The sequence below is a fragment of the Protopterus annectens genome, chromosome 4.part0, assembly GCF_019279795.1.
Source record: "Protopterus annectens isolate FY-2018-M chromosome 4.part0, PAN1.0, whole genome shotgun sequence".
NCBI classification, from domain to species: Eukaryota; Metazoa; Chordata; order Ceratodontiformes; family Protopteridae; genus Protopterus; species Protopterus annectens.
In genome coordinates, this window is record NC_056733.1 from 115,987,707 (window position 1) to 116,005,498 (window position 17,792).

Below are 17,792 nucleotides of genomic sequence, written 5' to 3' on the forward strand. Positions count from 1 at the left end.
ATCTATCTAATTTGCATGCATCTCCCCCCAGGTAACAATACCAATACTCTTGAAAACTTACTTAGTTACCTCTCTACCCAACTACCACAGGAGACCATTGTACTGGGTGACTAACATCGACTGGCCCACTTGCAGCTCCCCTAACCCTACTAACCAGATAAATCTCTTTGGATTCTCAAAATTAATAACCACTCCTACTAGAATTCACAAACCTAGCAGTAAGGAAACTACTCTTGACTGGATCCTTATTAATAGCCACCCTGAAACTTATACTCAAGGAACCCTTCTCGACGATATCAGCGACCATATGCTTACCTACATTATTAGGCAAAAAGTCCATATCCCAACTACTCAATCTCAAAACCTCCCACTCAAAAATGTTTTTTAATCCAGACAGCTTCCTAAACGAACTGCAAGCATGTGACTGGTCACCACTGACCCATCTTGAACTTGATGAGGCTGTGACCTACTTTAACACCAACTTTTTTCAAATCCTAGATTACCATGCACCTTATTGCTTTACTAGAATAAGAACCAAATCTGCCCCATGGCTCACAAAACAAACTAGGCAAAAGAAACTCCTCCGAAATAAAATCTGGGCTAAATGGAGAGCTACCAAATGTCCATCAGATCACCTTCACTTTAAACAGTTAAGAAATGCCACCAAGAACGATATTCTTAGAGACAAAAAAAGACTTCTACCGTCACCTCCAACAAACCAAACTCCACAAAAATTTTGGTCAAGGATAAACAAACTTATTCAGCCAGGTCACTCTACTACTCCTGCCCCAGCAGGTTTCAACCATAACTCCAACCAGATCCCTGATGCCTTTAATAACTACTTTACAGAAGCCATTCAAACCCTAGCCAATTCTTTACCTCCTTTTACCGCTTCCCCACTAAATACCTCCAAGACTTTATCTCCTACCTTTCAAATACAACCTGTACCTACATCTCTCATCTAAGCTACTTCAAAAACTGAAACCTTGCACCCCTTCTGCTGACCGTCTCCCATCTGAATACCTACAAATTGCCGCAAAAGCTATAGACTACCCCATCTCTATCCTTATTAACATAACTATCTCAGAAGGCAAAATCCCTAACCATATGGAAAGTATCCCACATCATCCCTCTACATAAAAGTGGATCTTCTATTGAGCTTTCTAACTTTCGACCTATTGCCTTACTCTCCCCATTAGCTAAGATAAAGGAAAAATGTATTCACAAAACTATTTAACCACCTACTACAAAATAACCTACTAGCAAACTGCCAACATGGCTTCAGACCATTCCATAGCACTACTGCCCTACTATCCTTCACAGACTATATAAATAAAAATCGCAACAATAACTCTTTTTCCTCTGCACTATTTATTGACCTGTCAAAAGCCTTTGATATGGTTAACCATAACTTACTTCTAGACAAACTAAAGGTCCATTCTCTCGATCCACAAGCATTACAATGGTTTAGGTCTTATCTGGAAAATAGCAAACAGTACTTTGGGATAACAATCTGTCTTCATTACTTCCAGTAAAATATTGGAGTACCCCAAGGCTCTATCTTAGGTCCCCTTCTCTTTTCCTTATTTATTAACGATCTACACATGAACATACCTCAAGCCACCTGCATTCAATATGTAGATAACTCCACCTTAATCCATACAGCTAAAAATACAGCCTCTCTCCAGTCCTTCACCCAAACTGTTTTTCATACTGTTGAAAACTGGTTTATGCAACACTGCCTCCTCCTAAATCCTAAAAAACAAAACTGCTTTTTACTCCAACTCATAAATCACCTAATCCTTTCTTCTCTGTAACCTCTAACAATGCTACCAACGTAACTCCAGATACTACAACCCGCCTACTAGGTGTAACAATTGATAATCGTCTCAACTACGATGACCACATCAACTCCACAATAAAGTCTGTTAACAAAAAACTTGGTACCCTCTACAGAATTAAACCCTTCCGTACCCCTTCTGCCAGGAAAACTATTGCCCAGACCCACCTCATTTCTACCCTTTTCTATGCCTCTGCTATATATAACCTATCTAAAAACAACCTCTCCAAACTTTCCACCTCTTATAATAGCATAGCTAGATTCATCACATGCTCCCCCTTTAAAACTCACCACTGCCTCAACCTCAAACAACTTGGATGGCTAGAACTGCAGAACCATATACTCTGTCAACAACTACTTATCACTCAAAAGATCCTATACCACCCCAACAACAGCCCTATCCTCACTAATCTGATTACACGATATAAAAATCTAGCTACACTACGCTCTGCTAATAAGCTCCTAGTTTCCTTGATTAACTCTAACAAAACTGGTGACTCACTTTTCTCAAACACAGCAGGTAAAAACTGGAATCAGCTTCCTTCTGAATTATCAACCCTTGCTTCTAATTCTCTATTTAAAAAAAACATCTTAAAGAACATCTTAAAATTCATTGGCTTTGTCCATGTGCTAACCCAGACATATCTTTTTCCCCTTCCTGCTCTTACCCCTTTCCCTACTCCTCTAACCTATGCCTCCAAATCTAGTTACTACTCTTTTCTTCATAGTAAGAGGATAACATATAAGGGTTTCTCTCTCTTAATTCGGTTTTGCTCATACCTACTATTGTGTTTAGCACAATTTTAGTATAACTTTTATAGTTTATAATTTATTACAATTTTTCTTTTGACCAATGCTGCCTCTGTATTATGATTTTACATGTCTTTTTATATATTGTTAACTTTGTCACTGATCATGCTTGGAGCTTTTCTCCCTGAGCCTCTACTGAAAATGGACATATATCCAGTTAGACTAGCCCAGTCAACAAATGTAAAATAAATAAATAAATCATTTGCAAACTCAGTCCTAGGGTCTCTTAGAGGGGGAAGGTTGGCTTCCCCTGATTAAAGTAATAAGGTCTTCAGCCATTCTTATTTGTTTTTTTAGGCATAGAGGCCTGGCCATGCAGACTGTGCATCAACTTTCTAAGACATGGTTCGAGTTTTAGGCCTTGAAGAAGATGATGGCGTCGGTTTAATACGCAAGTCAGCAGGCCTGAATACATAATCAGAAGCCGGTGCCTGCACAGCAGCTGCGGACCCACCCAAGGTAGAGACATCCACAGGTTCCACAGTTGAAGCATCTCACGGCATACCGGACTCCAAATGGGTCTCAGTAGAGGCCTGCGAATCTGAAGTATCGGGTAATCAGGGGCTGCGAAAGCACCTCACTGAGTACCAGTGAACTGGCGACTGGCTTAGGAGAAGTGTCGTCGGCAGCTTTGGACCTCAGCAGCCAGCCTCTGTCTTTACCTTTGCGTTTTTTAGGTCGTCGGATGGCTTACCAAAGACATATTGGGATAATTGAACTGAGCACCAAAATATTTAGAAGAGTAAATATACAGACGACGAATAGTTTGTTGCTTAAATAAGGCACAAAACCGACAGCGAGGTACATCGTGGTCAGGGCCTAAGCAAGGAATACAGTACGAATGTAGATCGTTCTGAGGTATTTGCTTTCCACAAGAAATACAATTATTGGCTTTTACTGACATCGGTTTTAGAGCAAGAAAAAGCTTCCCCAACGGGGTACTTAGCTTTAGTTGAAGACTTCAGTTCTGAAACTCGAAAATGAAAATTTCAGGAGTTGGCCGACCAGCACTTGCGAACGGCTTCTGCTTCGGGCACCGCACGGCAAGAAAGACTGATGTAATGGCGTCGGCTGCATGCTTTATACCCCTGACTACCTGACGTCAAGGAAGATGAGACAGCAACCGATGCAGGACCCAAGACTTTAATAATCAGGCCGACTGAGGTCTACTGCAAGCAGATAACCCAAATGTGATGACTGCAACAGTGAAACACGAAGAACCTCCATGGAACCCAAGGATGCCCCTGTTCCGAGAGTCCACGTCCAATTTGTAAAGAGTAATGAAGGTATGGGGAGTAGCCCATGTTGCTGCTGCACAAACAGTATCTAAAGGAAGCTTAGCTTGAAAGGCTATGGAGGTAGCCAAGGACCTAGTGGAATGTCCCCTCAAATTTCCCGGAACTGACACATTCCGAGACTCATAAGCATAAGTAATAGTATTGGACAGCCATTTTGAAAGAGTCACTTTCGAAACTGGTGAGCCTCGTTTACTCTGAGAGAAGGAAACAAACAGCCGATCTGATTTTCTGATGTCCTTGGTCCTTTGAAGATAAACTGCCTGTGGACATCCAATTGATGTAATTTGTACTCTGCCTTGTTGCCATAATTTGGAAAGAAAACAGGAAGTTCAAATGATTGATTCAAATTATACTCTGAGCAGACTTTTGGTAAAAAGGAAGGATTAGTTCTAAGAGATGCTCTATCTTTGTGAAAGATCATATAAGGCAGGCGGATGGAAAGTGCCTGTAACTTGGAAACCTGCCTGGCTGATGTAACAGCAATCAGGAAGAGGGTCTTCCATGATAAGAACTTTAAGAGGACAAGAAGCGGCTGGTTCAAAGGGAGTAAGGCTCAGAGCAGCTAGTACTAAATTTAAATCCCAAGGATGGAGAGGTTCTCGAATAGGAGGTCTTAATAGTGTAGCACCTTTCAAAAAGGCTTTACATAACCTATGGGACACTACGTTAGAACCTAGAGGGCCCGCATGAAAATTAGAGGTAGCAGCCAAATAAACATGAATCGTAGCAGCTACTGCTCCTTTTTTGAAGGTTTCTGCCAGAAAGTCCAATATTTTTGCAATTGGAGCTCTAAAGGGATCAATGTCTTTTTGCTCAGCCTAGGAGGAGAACCTCTTCCATTTACTAGTGTAATGTTTCCTAGTAGTTGGTTTATGGGAAGAGACTAAAATATGTTGAACTAAAGGTGAGGTATCAGGGAGACTGGCTAGGCTTGGAAGTGGAGAAACCAAGCTGTCAGCTTGAGAGCTTGAATGGAAGGATGAAGACTGATGTGTCAGGAGGTCCAGAATCCAGGGCTCCTCTCTCATATAGTGCCAAAGGAACAGGAACGATATTGGACGATGCCAGTACGGGGCAATGAGGATAAGCTTGCAACTCTGCAACTTTGCTTTCTGAAGAACTTTTGGAATTAAAGGAAAGGGGGGAAAAGCGTAAAGAATCCCAGGGGGCCAATCGTGGACCAGTGCATCTCTGGGTGACTGTCCCAGTGGGGGAACTAGGGCAAAGTAACTGCTGCATTTGTTGTTTAGGTGAGAGGCAAAAATACTGCAGCATAGCTGGCCCCATCTGCGGATCATCATATCTGTCATCTTGTTTCAGGGACCAAGTGTGGGGCATGAGAATTGCCCTGCTGAGCTTGTCCACTATCACGTTGAACTTCCCCGGAATGTGCGTTGCTACTAGAAAACACTGAAAGGAGATCACTCATTGCCATACTCGAAGGGCCTCCCGACATAAGGGGTAAGATTTGGTTCAGCCCTGTTTGTTGATGTACTACACTACTGACATGCTGTCCATCTGAATTGCTATATAGCCCAAAGGGCGAGAGTTGTGAAGTGCTTGCAACGCTAATAACACCGCTCTCATGTCCAGGACATTGATGCACAAATGGTACTCATGAGGTTGCCAAGTTCCCTGGACTGCCTGTCCCAGATAATGCCACCCCCCCCCCCAATCTGGGAAGTGTCCGTGGTAACTGTGGCTACCGGGTGAGGGGCTACTACCCCTTCGCTAATGGTTTATGCCACAAAGTCCACTTACTCCCCCAATGGCAGGCATGACAATTATCCCACACTAGATCCAAGAAATGCCCAAGCCATTAATCATACTGGATTGTCTGGACTGTACTCAGGTCTTATCCCTCTGCCACACCAGCTAGCATTTTCTGAAATTCCTTACAAAATGTGCAGTACTATCTCATGTCTTCTGCAATACTGGACTAATAAATTTGGCAAAATCATACATTTTGTACACTTGATACCCATTTGGCTAGAAAGATCATCATGGGCTGTGGTCAGGAGCCTCTGACAGCAGGCTCTTGTAACTACCAATTGGCGTACTACCTCCTTCAGTCCTCTTCCTCCTCTTCATCCCCAGTTCCACCTACCAACGGCAGCCTTTTTTTTTTTTGACAACTATCTCTCGGACTTCAGAGAAGTGGTTGTGGGTGGTTATTATTAAAGAATTGAAGGAATTTGTGAGGAAAAGAGGAACACAAATACATGATCACTTGCGCATCCACCCACAAGCAGAAGGTTATAAATCGAAACTGAAAGTAATGATGCTGTTCTGGTTGGAGGAGTTTGAGAAGGAGCAAAAAAAAAAAAAAAAAAAAAAAAATTGGAGGAAGGAGATTTTGTGGATAGGAATGACAACATGTAAAGGTATATAGAAAGAGTTATGTTGCAGTCATCACACTTGGGTTATCATAACAGGGGTAGCCCTCAGCCGACCAGTATACCAGAGGCTTAGTATTTCTGCATCGGTTGCTGTCGCTCCAGGACTGACGTCAGGTCATCAGTGGTAAAAAATCAGGCAGACGACGCCATTACATCAGTTTTTCTTGCCCCAGCTGTCAGGAGCCCTAAAATAGGGAGCTAGGTTATGGTGGAAGAACACCACCAGTAGAAAGTAAATACCAAAAAAATCACCTCTAAGGGGTGAAGAAGAGAGAGAGAAAGACAAGGGGGATGGAAGGTGTGAAACCAGGACTGCAACAGTGAATACACTTGAACATCTACATTTATGGTAAGTGTACACAACTGTACTATGTTCTTTGTGTTTCACTGTTGCAGTCATCGCACTTGGGTTGATTCCCAAAGCTGAAGAAAAGGGTGGAGACAGTCAAGAAGACTGGGGGCTAGCAAGGATGCCCTGCAAGACTGTGGTTGCAAAGCCTGCCCTGGATTTGGAGAAGATAGAAAGGTGGTAATGTTTGGGGAAGGTATGAACAGAAGTCCATGTTGCAGTCTCCAGGATGTCCCTGGTAGGGACCACTCTGAGAAAAGATGGTGAGGTGGAGGTTGCTCTGGTGGAATGCGTCTTGACCCCCTTGGGGGTGGTTTCCTGTGGTGTTTGTAGCAGAAATGGATGAAGTATGCTATCCATTTGGAGATTGTTTGGTTATGGCCTTACCCTCTGCCCCTGCTGCAGAGCTGACTAGCAATTGGTCAGTTTTCCTAAAAGATTCACTCCTACCCAGGTAGAATTTGAGCTGTCTGTGCACATCGAGAATGCAGAATTCTTTCCCCCTTGTTTTGTGGGTTAGGGAAAAAGGTGGGGAAATGAACCGATTGGTTGAGAGCCACACTGGACACCACTTTAGGCATGAAAGTTGGGGTAGTCCTGAGGGAGACCCTGTCAGCATGGAAAATTATGAAGGGCTCTACAGCCATGAGTGCTTGTAACTCAAACTCTTCTAGCTGAAGTGATGGCCAGAAGCAAGGCTGTTTTCCAAGAGAAGAGAGGAATTTTAACTCTGCTGAAGCTGCAGTCTCAAAGGGGGTTGTGTGAGCTTTTCCAACACAAAGTTAAGGTCCCAAGCTGGGATAGGAGCTCTTCTGGGTGGCCTAAATTGTTAGCCCCCTCTTAGGAACTGTCTGATGAGAGGGTGAGAGGTAAATAGGTGGCTCTGCGCTGTAATGAGCAGAAATAGCAGAGGCATGAATTTTAATAGAAGAGAAGGAAAGGCCCCTGCGTAGCAGGTCTGCTAGGTAACCCAGGATGAGATGTAGGGAGGGCTGTGCTGTTTCAGCTCCTTTAGCCTGGATCCAGGTGCAATACCTTTTCCACTTGTCAGCATAGGAATTTCTAGTGCTGGGGCATCTGAACTCGCATATAACATCCAGTACTTGTTTGCTTAGGCTGGCAGCTGGAGGAGAGGTTAGGGAATAAGCCAGGCTGCCAGGTTCAGGGTCAGGGTCTGCAATTGTGGATGCATGAATTCTCCATTCTTCTGGGTCAGGAGTGTTGGGATCTGAGGTAGATGTCATGGTGGCAGGGGTGATGAGCTGCGCAGCAGTGGTTACCAGTGCTGATGTGGCCAGTCTGGGGCAATCAAAATTGCCCTTTGTTTTTCCTCTCTTATTTTGAGCAGTACCCTTGAAATTAGTGGCAGAGGGGGAAATGCATAGATCGAGAGGTTTACTCATTGGAAGGATAGAGCATCCACTTTCCAGGCCTTGCTGTGAGGTTCCCTGGTGCAGAATTTGCTGAGCCGGTGATTGTTGCGGGAGGCAAACAGATCCACCCTTGGGGTGTCCCATTTCTGGGTTACAAGGTTGAAGGTTCTGTGGTCTAGCTGCCACTTGTGTGGGTCTAACAGGTTTTGGTTCAAGTTGTCTCCCAGAGAGTTTTGGGAGCCTGGCAGGAACTGTGCTAGCAGATGAATTTGCATGGCTGAAGCAGTGTGCCAAAGGATCATGGCAAGCCTGCAGAGAGGATAAGAGTGAGTTCCTCTCTGCTTGTTGATATACCACATCACTGTGGTGTTGCCTGTCTTGATCACTAGAGGCCCCGGGGAGAGTAGGGATCTGAAAGCTGTCAAAGCGTGCTTAACAGCTAGCATCCCTTTTTGGTTGATGTGCAGATGTATCTGATTTGGGCTCCAATGGCCCTGAATGCACCTGCCGTCCAGGTGTGCACCCCAGGCATAATCGGATGCACCTGTGGTTAGGGTCTGGGCAGTGTGGGGTTGTGAGAAGGGGAGACCCTTGTTGTGGTTGCATGCTGCTGCCCATCAAAGAAACTATTTCCTTAGACAGGGTACTTATAGGTATGATAGTTTCCAGGTGCTGAGAGTGCTGACACCAAAGCATTGTAGTTGCCTCATATGCAGTCTGGCATGTGGAATTAGTACAGTGCAGGATACCATGAACTCCAGAGCTTGCAGTATTTTCCTTGCGGATAACTGGGCTCTGGTGGCTAGTTGAGAGAAGTAGCCTGTCAGGTAGGCTTGTTTTTCTGGGGTAAGGAATGCCACCTGGGATTCTGTGTCCAGACTTGCTCCCAGGAATACAATTTTTTGACTGGGGAGTAGTTTGGATTTCTTTTTGTTTATAGTATACCCCAGGGAGATCAGTAGGTCCTTTACAAAGGTCAAGTGCTGTAACAACTTTTCCTGACTGTTTGCCTGAATCAGGCAGTAGTCTAAGTAGGAGTAAATTTAAATATTCCTTTGTCTGCAAAAAGCAATGGCTGAAGCCAGGTATTTTGTGAAAACTCTGGGAGCAGTGGATAAGCCAGATGGAAGCACAGAGAACTGAAAGTGCATAGATCCTGCCCCGAAACGTACACATTTCCTGCATGAATCCCTGATTGGGATGTGTAGGTAGGCCTCTTTTAGGTCTAGGGTGGCTAACCAAGCATCCTTGGATAATATAGGAAGAAGCTGCTGGAGGGTGAGCATTTTGAATTTTGGTATCACCAGGAAGGTGTTTAGAATGACAGATCGGCGATTGGGCACCAGGTGCCCCCTTTTCTGAGACCAGAAAAGCCTGGAATAGAACCCTTGGCCCATCTGTTCTACAGGAACAGGCTGTATTGCTTTCATGGAGAGTAGGGAATGGACTTGTTTTATGGTCTCTGCCTACTGGTTTGGAGGAAGATCTGGGAACCCTTTTGTGGTTGGCAGAGTGTGGAAATATAACTTGTATCCCTGGGACACTATGTTGAGGACCCATCAGTCGATGGTAATAGAGGGACATTTTTTTGCATGGGAGGAGAGTTTTCCTCCTAGGGGCACAAGCAGGTGGGCAGAGTTAAGGGGTGGAGGTGTAAAGTCATTCTGAGTTCTTTCCATACGGGGGGGGGGGGGTGGCTTAGCACTCCCTGTTTTTGAAGTGGAAGAACTCCATTGTTTAGCTTTCTGCATTCCCTGGGACTGCTGTCTGGGGGGGGGGGGGGATCTACTTCCCCTAGGTCTTGTATGAGCTGGCCTGGAGGGGGGCCAGAAAGGACCAGTGCTTGGAGGGGCAATGCCTACTTGAACCTCAGAGGCTGGACCTGTAAGTAGTCTTTAACTGTCTGTATAGATTTAGCATTTTCTTCCATCTTTTTTAAGACCTCTTCTGCCTTGGTGCCAAACAAATTGCTTTTGTTCAAAGGTACGTCCAATAGTTTCGATATGACATGGTCTGGCAAGGTCTGCTCCTTAAGCCAAGCATGCCTTCTAAGTACAGAACCTGTGACTGCTGCCCTGCAAGATGCTTCTAGGGCATCAAAGCTACACTGCAATGTGTGTTTAGTAACTTGGCTTGCAGAATGCACAAGCTCCTGTAATTCTTTATTTTCTGCACAAACAGGAAGGATAAACATTTTTTATTTGAGGAGTTCCATGGTATGTTGCTGGTATTTCAGCATCTGGAACTGACAATTTAGTGGTCTAATGGCAAGAGTTGCAGAGATGTACAAATTTTTACCCCATCAGTCTAAAACTTTGGAATCCCTATCTGAGGGGTGGGGATTCTTAGCTGTGGTTGCTTTTACTCCTTTAGGTCTATGGGAGATTACCTCTGGGTCAGTAGTAGGATTTTTGAAAAGAAATTTGAGAGAGTCACGGACTCTAATACCGGTCAGGTTTCCTGGGAGCAGGAGGAAGGGTGTCAGGAGTCCAACTGGATTCCATAAAGACATCACCCACAACATCCAAGACTAGAGGAATGGCTAAAGGTCTGTGCTGTGGTAAATCTAAGAATTCTCGGAGTGTCTTTTTCGACTGAGGATAGTCCTGACATTCCCACTGGAAACAGCCCTTCAAGTATGTAGGGTTTCATCAAATGAAAAATCCTCTGGAAGAGAGGCTGAAGGAATGGAATTCTCTGCATCAGAGTCCTCATAAGTAGATAGGGGTTGCATGTCTTTACATTCAGAAAACCTCAGAGTCTTCGGACTCCTGGTCAGATAAAACTGCTGGGGACAAACCTCTTTTTTTTTTTTGAAGAGGTAGGCTGGCTTCCCCTAATAAGCATGACAAGGTCTTCCGTCATTTTAAACATTTGAGACTGAGGCATGGAAAAAGGTGCCTGAGCTTGGGTCGTCCGTTTATTTAGGCGCAGTTCATACCACGGGCCTTAGAAACTTGGTAGTTTTAGAAAGAACTGAAAACGCAAAAGAAGTCATCGGTTTGTGTCGAGTATTGGTAGTGCGAAGAACTTCCTCGAAAGTCAGTGCCTGCTCAGCAGCTCCAGACCCGTCCAAGGTAGAGACATCCACAGGATCCTTTTAGTCAAAGAAGAGTCTTGCGGCATACAGGTCTCGGTAGCAGCCTGCGAATCCACAGAAGCGGGCATCAGGGGCTACAAAAGTGCCTCACTGAGGACAGGCAAACTGGCAACTAGCTTAATGAAAGCATCATCGGCAGTTTTGGGCATGTGCGGTCTTGTCTGTCTTTATCCTTTTATCCTTACGTTTTTTCGGAAGATCAGTAGTCTGATGGCTTACCGAAGCCATTTCGGAACATGGAGATCGAAAGCAAAAATATTTAGCTACAATAAGGGCCCGATGAAGTATAGTTCTGGCACTGAACAAAGCACAATAGCGACAGTGAGGGACGTCGTGGTCTGGGCCTAAACAGGTGACGCAGTAAGAATGGAAATCTCTGTGTAGTATTTGCTTTCCACAGACGAGACAATTGTTAACTTTGTCTGACATCGGACAGAGCAAGAAAGAAGGATCCCCAATAGGGTACTTAGTTTTAGAAGACTTCAACTTCAATTCGGAAACGAAACTCAGGTAGCGGCCGACCAGCACTCGTGCGTACTGCTTCTGGCTCCTTGGCAAGAAAGATTGATGTAATGGCATCAGCTGCCCGATTTTATACCATTGACGACCTGATGCGAGTCCTGGAACGACAGCAACTGAAGCAAAAATACTAAGCCTCTGGTATTCGGGCCGAATGAGGACAACCCCTGGCAGGATAACCCAAGTGTGATGACTGCAACAGTGAAACATGAAGAACATTAAGCAAGATGGGATAGGAATTTACTGGAAAAAAATTAGGAAAGGAATCAAGCCATTGGGAGCAAATAACCTGAGGGGGAAATATCAGAGTGGGGAGAGGCCAAGCAAAAGGTATTAACATCACAGTAAAGGCAAAGTAATAGGGTATGCAAAGTGAAAGACCAGCTCTGTTAAGAGTTATTAGTAAAGTCTAGAACAGAAGCAGCTGTTGTAAAAGGAATTATTAATAGTGCAAATAAGAATACTGTATAGCTATATCAATCAGTCAGAGGAGATTAAAGAATATTGAGAAGAGAGAGACTGAAAAGAACAATGGGAGGACATCTGTATACTTCCATGTATGCAAAGTCAAGAAGGTTTTGGATTTTTGCTTGAAGTGCTTGCATAAGAATTTTTGTACCCCAAGCAGTCTTCAGAGATTTTTTTCATTTCGTAGAAACAAATGCTGGAGGTGTGATAGGAAGGAAAGAATGAAAGAACATGTTCATTGGGAGTGTAACAAGTTGGCAGTTTATAAAAACTCACTACAGAATGCTTTATCAGACGTGTTGGAGGAGCAAATGGCTGTAAATAAAGAAAGGATATTTTTAATCTGGGAAACAGGATCTGTAGTGCCCAGACACAGGAAGGAATCATGAATTGAAAGTTGATTTTGCAGTAGATCATTCGATATGAGTGGTTCTCCCTAGCTTGACAAGGACAAGCCAACAGCAACTCAGAATGCTGCTAAATGCTAGCCCTTAGTGACTTCTTGAGGTGAAACAGCAGGTAGTAAAAAGAAATTTTGAGCAGTCCAGGCAACCAAGCTTCGCTATAGCAGAATTACTCATCAATGGCTAAGGTAGTGAGGAAGCCTGGCATGCCTACTGAAGACTGCCTTGAAAGATACTTCTTACAGACAAGGTTGGAAAGAAACACGTCTAAATTCTACAGCACAGTTAACCAAGAAAAAACTCCTGAAAAACTGGGAGAAGAGTGTGAACTAGTCATGGAATCCCTTGACAAGAAAACATTTTTGAGTAAAAAAAAGAATTCAATTACAACCCGAAAAACATCAGCCCAAGCTGCTATTTAAACTTTTGCACATAATGTAAAGATTGTCCATTAAATGCGCTTCAAAAACATTTTTTTTCACCCACACAAATTACTTTAAAAAAATCAACTTTCTGATTTCACTTTTAATGACAAACATTAAAACACATCTGCTAGCTTAAATAACTTTTGACAAAAGTAAATTATTTCCTTAGGGGGAAAAAGCAGATAAAGTGGAAAATTTCTTCAGAAGGATACTTATTTGCTTAGCCATGGCGAAGCACTGGCCAGCTATTAATCTCACAAAGCCTGCAGGAAAAATGCACTTTGACTTCTGAGGCAAGAAACTTCTGAAGGTTTGGCACCCTAACTAATGATTTTACTTGGCTCTCCCAAGTCAGTCAATTGTTAGGTCATGTAGAAGGTGCCCTACAGCTTTGGATACTGGTCAGTCATCATATCGTATAATGGTCACCTAATATGATCTTCATGCAAATGTAAATCCCCAAGTTCAAATGACTTATTTTCCCATAACATCTATTTTTAAGAATCGTGTATTTCCTATTTGCCATGAGAATGGGCATCCTAGGTGAATTGGGAACATCATGAGATTAAAAAAATTACATGGTAGACACATCTGTTCATGATTAATAGTATTACGTACATTTTTTTCAATAAACTTTTTTAAGGTGGAGGAGTAAATATGTACATATCTCTACAAAAATGTAAATGCCAGTTACTTAAAGAGTTTTAGGAAAGCTTAGCTAATCTCAAGAGAAACAAAGCAAAAGTACAGTTTTGTACCTACCATAAATGTAGATGTTCGAGTGCTCATACAGCTGCAGTCATAACAGATGGGTTATCCTGCTGTCAGGCGGGTCCACAGTCGGCCGAATTCCAAAGTCTAGGTCCGGCGTTGGTTGTCATCACTTCTTCCCTGACATCAGTGCGGCGGGGGTATAAAAGAGGCAGCCAATGCCATTTTCTTCAGTTTTTCTTGCCCCAGATGTCAGGTGCCCCCAGAAGGAAGGCAAACTTAATGTTATGCAAAGATGCAATGTTGATAAATCAAAAACAGTAGTTGCAAGCAAATGCACCATAAAAGAATACCCCAAAAAGGTTATATGAAAAGAGTTTTGTCATAAGACCTGTCCTAAGAGGGGATGGAGGGAGGGAAACCTGGACTGCAGCTGTATGAGCACTCGAACATCTACATTTATGGTAGGTACAAAACTGTATTATGTTCATCGTGCATACAGCTGCAGTCATAACAGATTTGTAGAATCCCAAAGCTAAGTAAGGGTGGTAGGCACTAAGTGGAACTAGGAGGGGCTAGGATGCCCTGCAGGACTGCTGTGGCAAAGCCCGCTCTAGATTTTGAGTATAGTGGGAGGTGATAGTGCTTGGAGAAAGTGTGCACTGAACTCCAGGTGGCTGCTTCCAAAATGTCCTTGGTAGGGACCCCCCTGAGGAAGGCTGCAGAGGTAGCTGTGGCTCTGGTGGAGTGGGATCTGATGCATGCAGGCACAGTTTTCCCATGAAATGAGTAACAAAAGCGTATGCAGTGGGCTATCCATTTTGAAATTGTCTGTTTGGAACTAGCCTTTCCCTGAGCACCTGCAGCATAGGACACAAAGAGTTGCTCAGATTTCCTGAATGGCTTTGTTCTGTCCAAATAGTAATGAAGTTGTCTGTGAATGCCCAAGGAATGTAGCAGTCTTCCCCCTTTGTTTTGTGGATTAGGATAAAAGGTAATTAAGTGGATAGTCTAATTCAAAGCTACACTGGATACTACCTTTGGTATAAAGGTAGGGTTGGTTTGTAAGGAAACTCTGTCCTGATGGAAAATGATGAAGGGTTGCACAGCCATGAGAGCCTGTAGCTCCGAAACCCTGCGTGCTGAGGTGATAGCCAGAAGAAAGACTGTTTTCCATGACAAGTACTGTAAAACTCTGTTGAAGAAGCTGGCTCGAAGGGAGGAAGGGCCAGCTTTTCCAATACAAAGTTGAGGTCCCAAGCAGGGACTGGTGGTTTCCTTGGGGGTTTTATATTCTTTGCCCCTCTGAGGAACTGCCTTAAGAGAGGGTGAGAGAATAAAGGAGGATCTGTGTTGTATTGTGCAGAAATGGCTGAAGTGTGGATCTTGATGGAGGAGAAGGAAAGTCCATTCTTGAACATCTCAGCTAGGTACTGTAAAATTTGAGGTATATTTATTACCCAAGGATTCTGTCCCTTTTCTTGATTCCAGGCACAAAATCGTTTCCATTTGGCGGAGTAGGCCTTTCTAGTAGAAAGTCTTCTGGCCTCCAAGATGACATCCTGCACCTCCTTGGAGAGGAGAAACTGTTGGGAAATCAAGGAATTCTCCATGCAGCTAGATGTAGAGTTTTGAGATTGCTGTGAAGGGTTTTGTAGTTGTGCTGGGACAGCAGAAGAACTAGAGGTAGGATCCATGGTGGGGAATGTGTCAGGCTCTTCAGGAGCGGATACCAGTGTTGTCTTGGCCAGTCTGGAGCAATGAGAATCATTTTCGGCCTCTCTGCTCTGGCTTTAATAGAACTTTGGGCAGCAGAGGAAGAGGTGGGAAGGCATAGACTGTTAATGTTGCCCAATTGAAGGAAAGTGCGTCCACTTTCCAGGCCTGTGGATGGTAGGTCCTTGAACAAAATGTTTTCAACTGGCAATTTCTGTGGGTAGCAAAGAGATCTATGCCTGGCTGTCCCCATGCCTGAGTTATCTTTGTGAAAACCTGAGGATGCAACTTCCATTCGTGTGGATCTGTCATATTTCTGCTTAGGTTGTCTGCCAGTGTGTTTTCCTTCCCTGACAGGAATTCTGCCTGTAGTTGAATTTGCAGTTCCAGTGCTGTGTTCCATAAGGTCATGGCTTGCCTGCACAGGGGTTATGAATGAGTTCCTCCCTGTTTGTTTATGTACCACATCACTGTGGTGTTGTCTGTCCTTATCAATAGCTGGCCTGGATGCAGTAGGTCTTTGAAGGTCATAATAGCCTTTTGCACGACTAGCATTTCCTTTTGATGTGAAGGTGCTTCTCTTTTCGGGTCCATTTTCCCTGAATGCACTGATTTGTCATGTGTGCTCCCCAGGCGTAGTCTGAGGCGTCTGTAGTGATGATTTGAGTTGCTTGAGGTACACAGACCGGAAGACCTGTGTTACTTTGGCAAGCTTGAGTCCACCACAAAAATTCCTTTTGAAGGCATGGAATGAGTGGTATAATTGCTTCCAAGCTGTGGCTGTGTTGAGACTATAAGATTTTAGGTACCATTGAAGTTTCCTCATATGCAGCTTTGCACATGGGATTAGTAGGATACAAGATGTCATGAATCCCAGAGCCTGCAGGAATTTCCTTGCAGTTATCCTGGTGTAAGTTGCCATTTTTTTGAAGTATTGAGACAGTTGCCCTTGCTTGTCTGGCGTGAGGTAGGCCATCTGGGTGGTTGTATCCAAGCTGGCACCCAGGAAAATTATTTGTTGAGAGAATATTAGTTTTGATTTCTTTTTGTTGACTGTGTATCCCAGGAAGTTCAACAGTTTTATTACAAACGCCAGGTGCTGCAGTAGTATGTCCTTGCTGTCCGCTTGGATCAGGCAGTCGTCCAGATATGGGTAGATTTGTATCTCTTGTGGTCTGCAGAAGGCGATTACTGATGCCAGGGATTTCGTAAACACTCTGGGCACAGTAGATAAGCCAAAGGGCAATACAGAGAATTGGTAATGGGTTGAACCTGCAAGAAATCTGTGGTATCTTCTGCAATCTTGTCTGATAGGGACATGCAGGTATGCCTCCTTGAGGTCCAATGTTACCAGCCAAGACTCCTTGCCCAGCATGGGAAGAAGCTGCTGTAATGTGAGCATCTTGAATTTTGGCACCTGTAGATATGTGTTTAGGATGGATAGGTCTAAGATAGGTCTCCAATCTTTGCCTTTCCTTGGTACCAGGAATAGTCTGGAATAAAACCCTTGACCTTGTTCTTTTGCAGGTACCTCTTGAATTGCTTTCATGTCCATGAGAGCTGAAACTTGTTTTTGTGCCTCTGCCCTTTGATGTTGTGGCAGGTTTGGCATGCCTCTCATTTTTGGAAAGGTGTGAAAGTGGAACCTGTAGCCTCTGTCTATAATGTCCAGAATCCATTTGTCTTTTGTAACAATATGCCAATTTTTTGAGAATAATGCCAGTTTTCCGCCCAAAGGTGCTGCCATTAAAGCTTTGCTTGGCAGGTGTAGGGGGAGTCATTGTGTCTGTTTTCTAAAAGACTGTGATCTATCTTCACCACCTCTTGGGGTTGGTGCTTGCCACTGTCTGGCTCTGAAAGATCCTTGAGGTTGCCCTCTACCCCTTGGGTGCCTGTATCTGCCCCTTTGAGGTCTGTCCGTGGCTGGAAAGGACCAATTTTTTGAAGGCCAGTTTCTGCTGAAACGTGGAGGCTGTACCTGCAGGAAATCTTTCACTGTTTGCATTGATTTCGCTTTTTCCTCCATTTTCTTTAGCACCTCCTCAGCTTTAACACCAAACAATACATCTTTCTGAAGAGGTGCATCTAATAATTTAGCTTTGACATGATCTGGTAAGGTTTGCTCTTTGAGCCAAGCATGCCTACGTATAACAGAACCCGTAACAGCAGCTCTACATGAGGCCTCTAAAGCATCAAAACCACACTGCAAGGTATGTTTACCCACTTGCTCTGCACCATGCAACAAATCCTGCAACTCTTTTAAATCTGGTTGGTCTGGTTGTGTCATCTTGCTTTTCAGCTGAGATATCAAAAACTGTTGATACTTTAACATATGGAACTGACAGTTTAATGCCCACATGGTTAAAGTGGCCGAGGTGTA

General features: G+C 43.9%; 1 protein-coding gene across 1 annotated transcript in view; it reads right to left on the minus strand.

Moving 5' to 3' along the window:
- Positions 1-17,792, minus strand: part of LOC122800223 (protein NO VEIN-like) — a 1,589,974-nt gene that overhangs the window by 961,925 nt on the left and 610,257 nt on the right. The gene's annotated exons all lie outside the window — the stretch shown is intronic.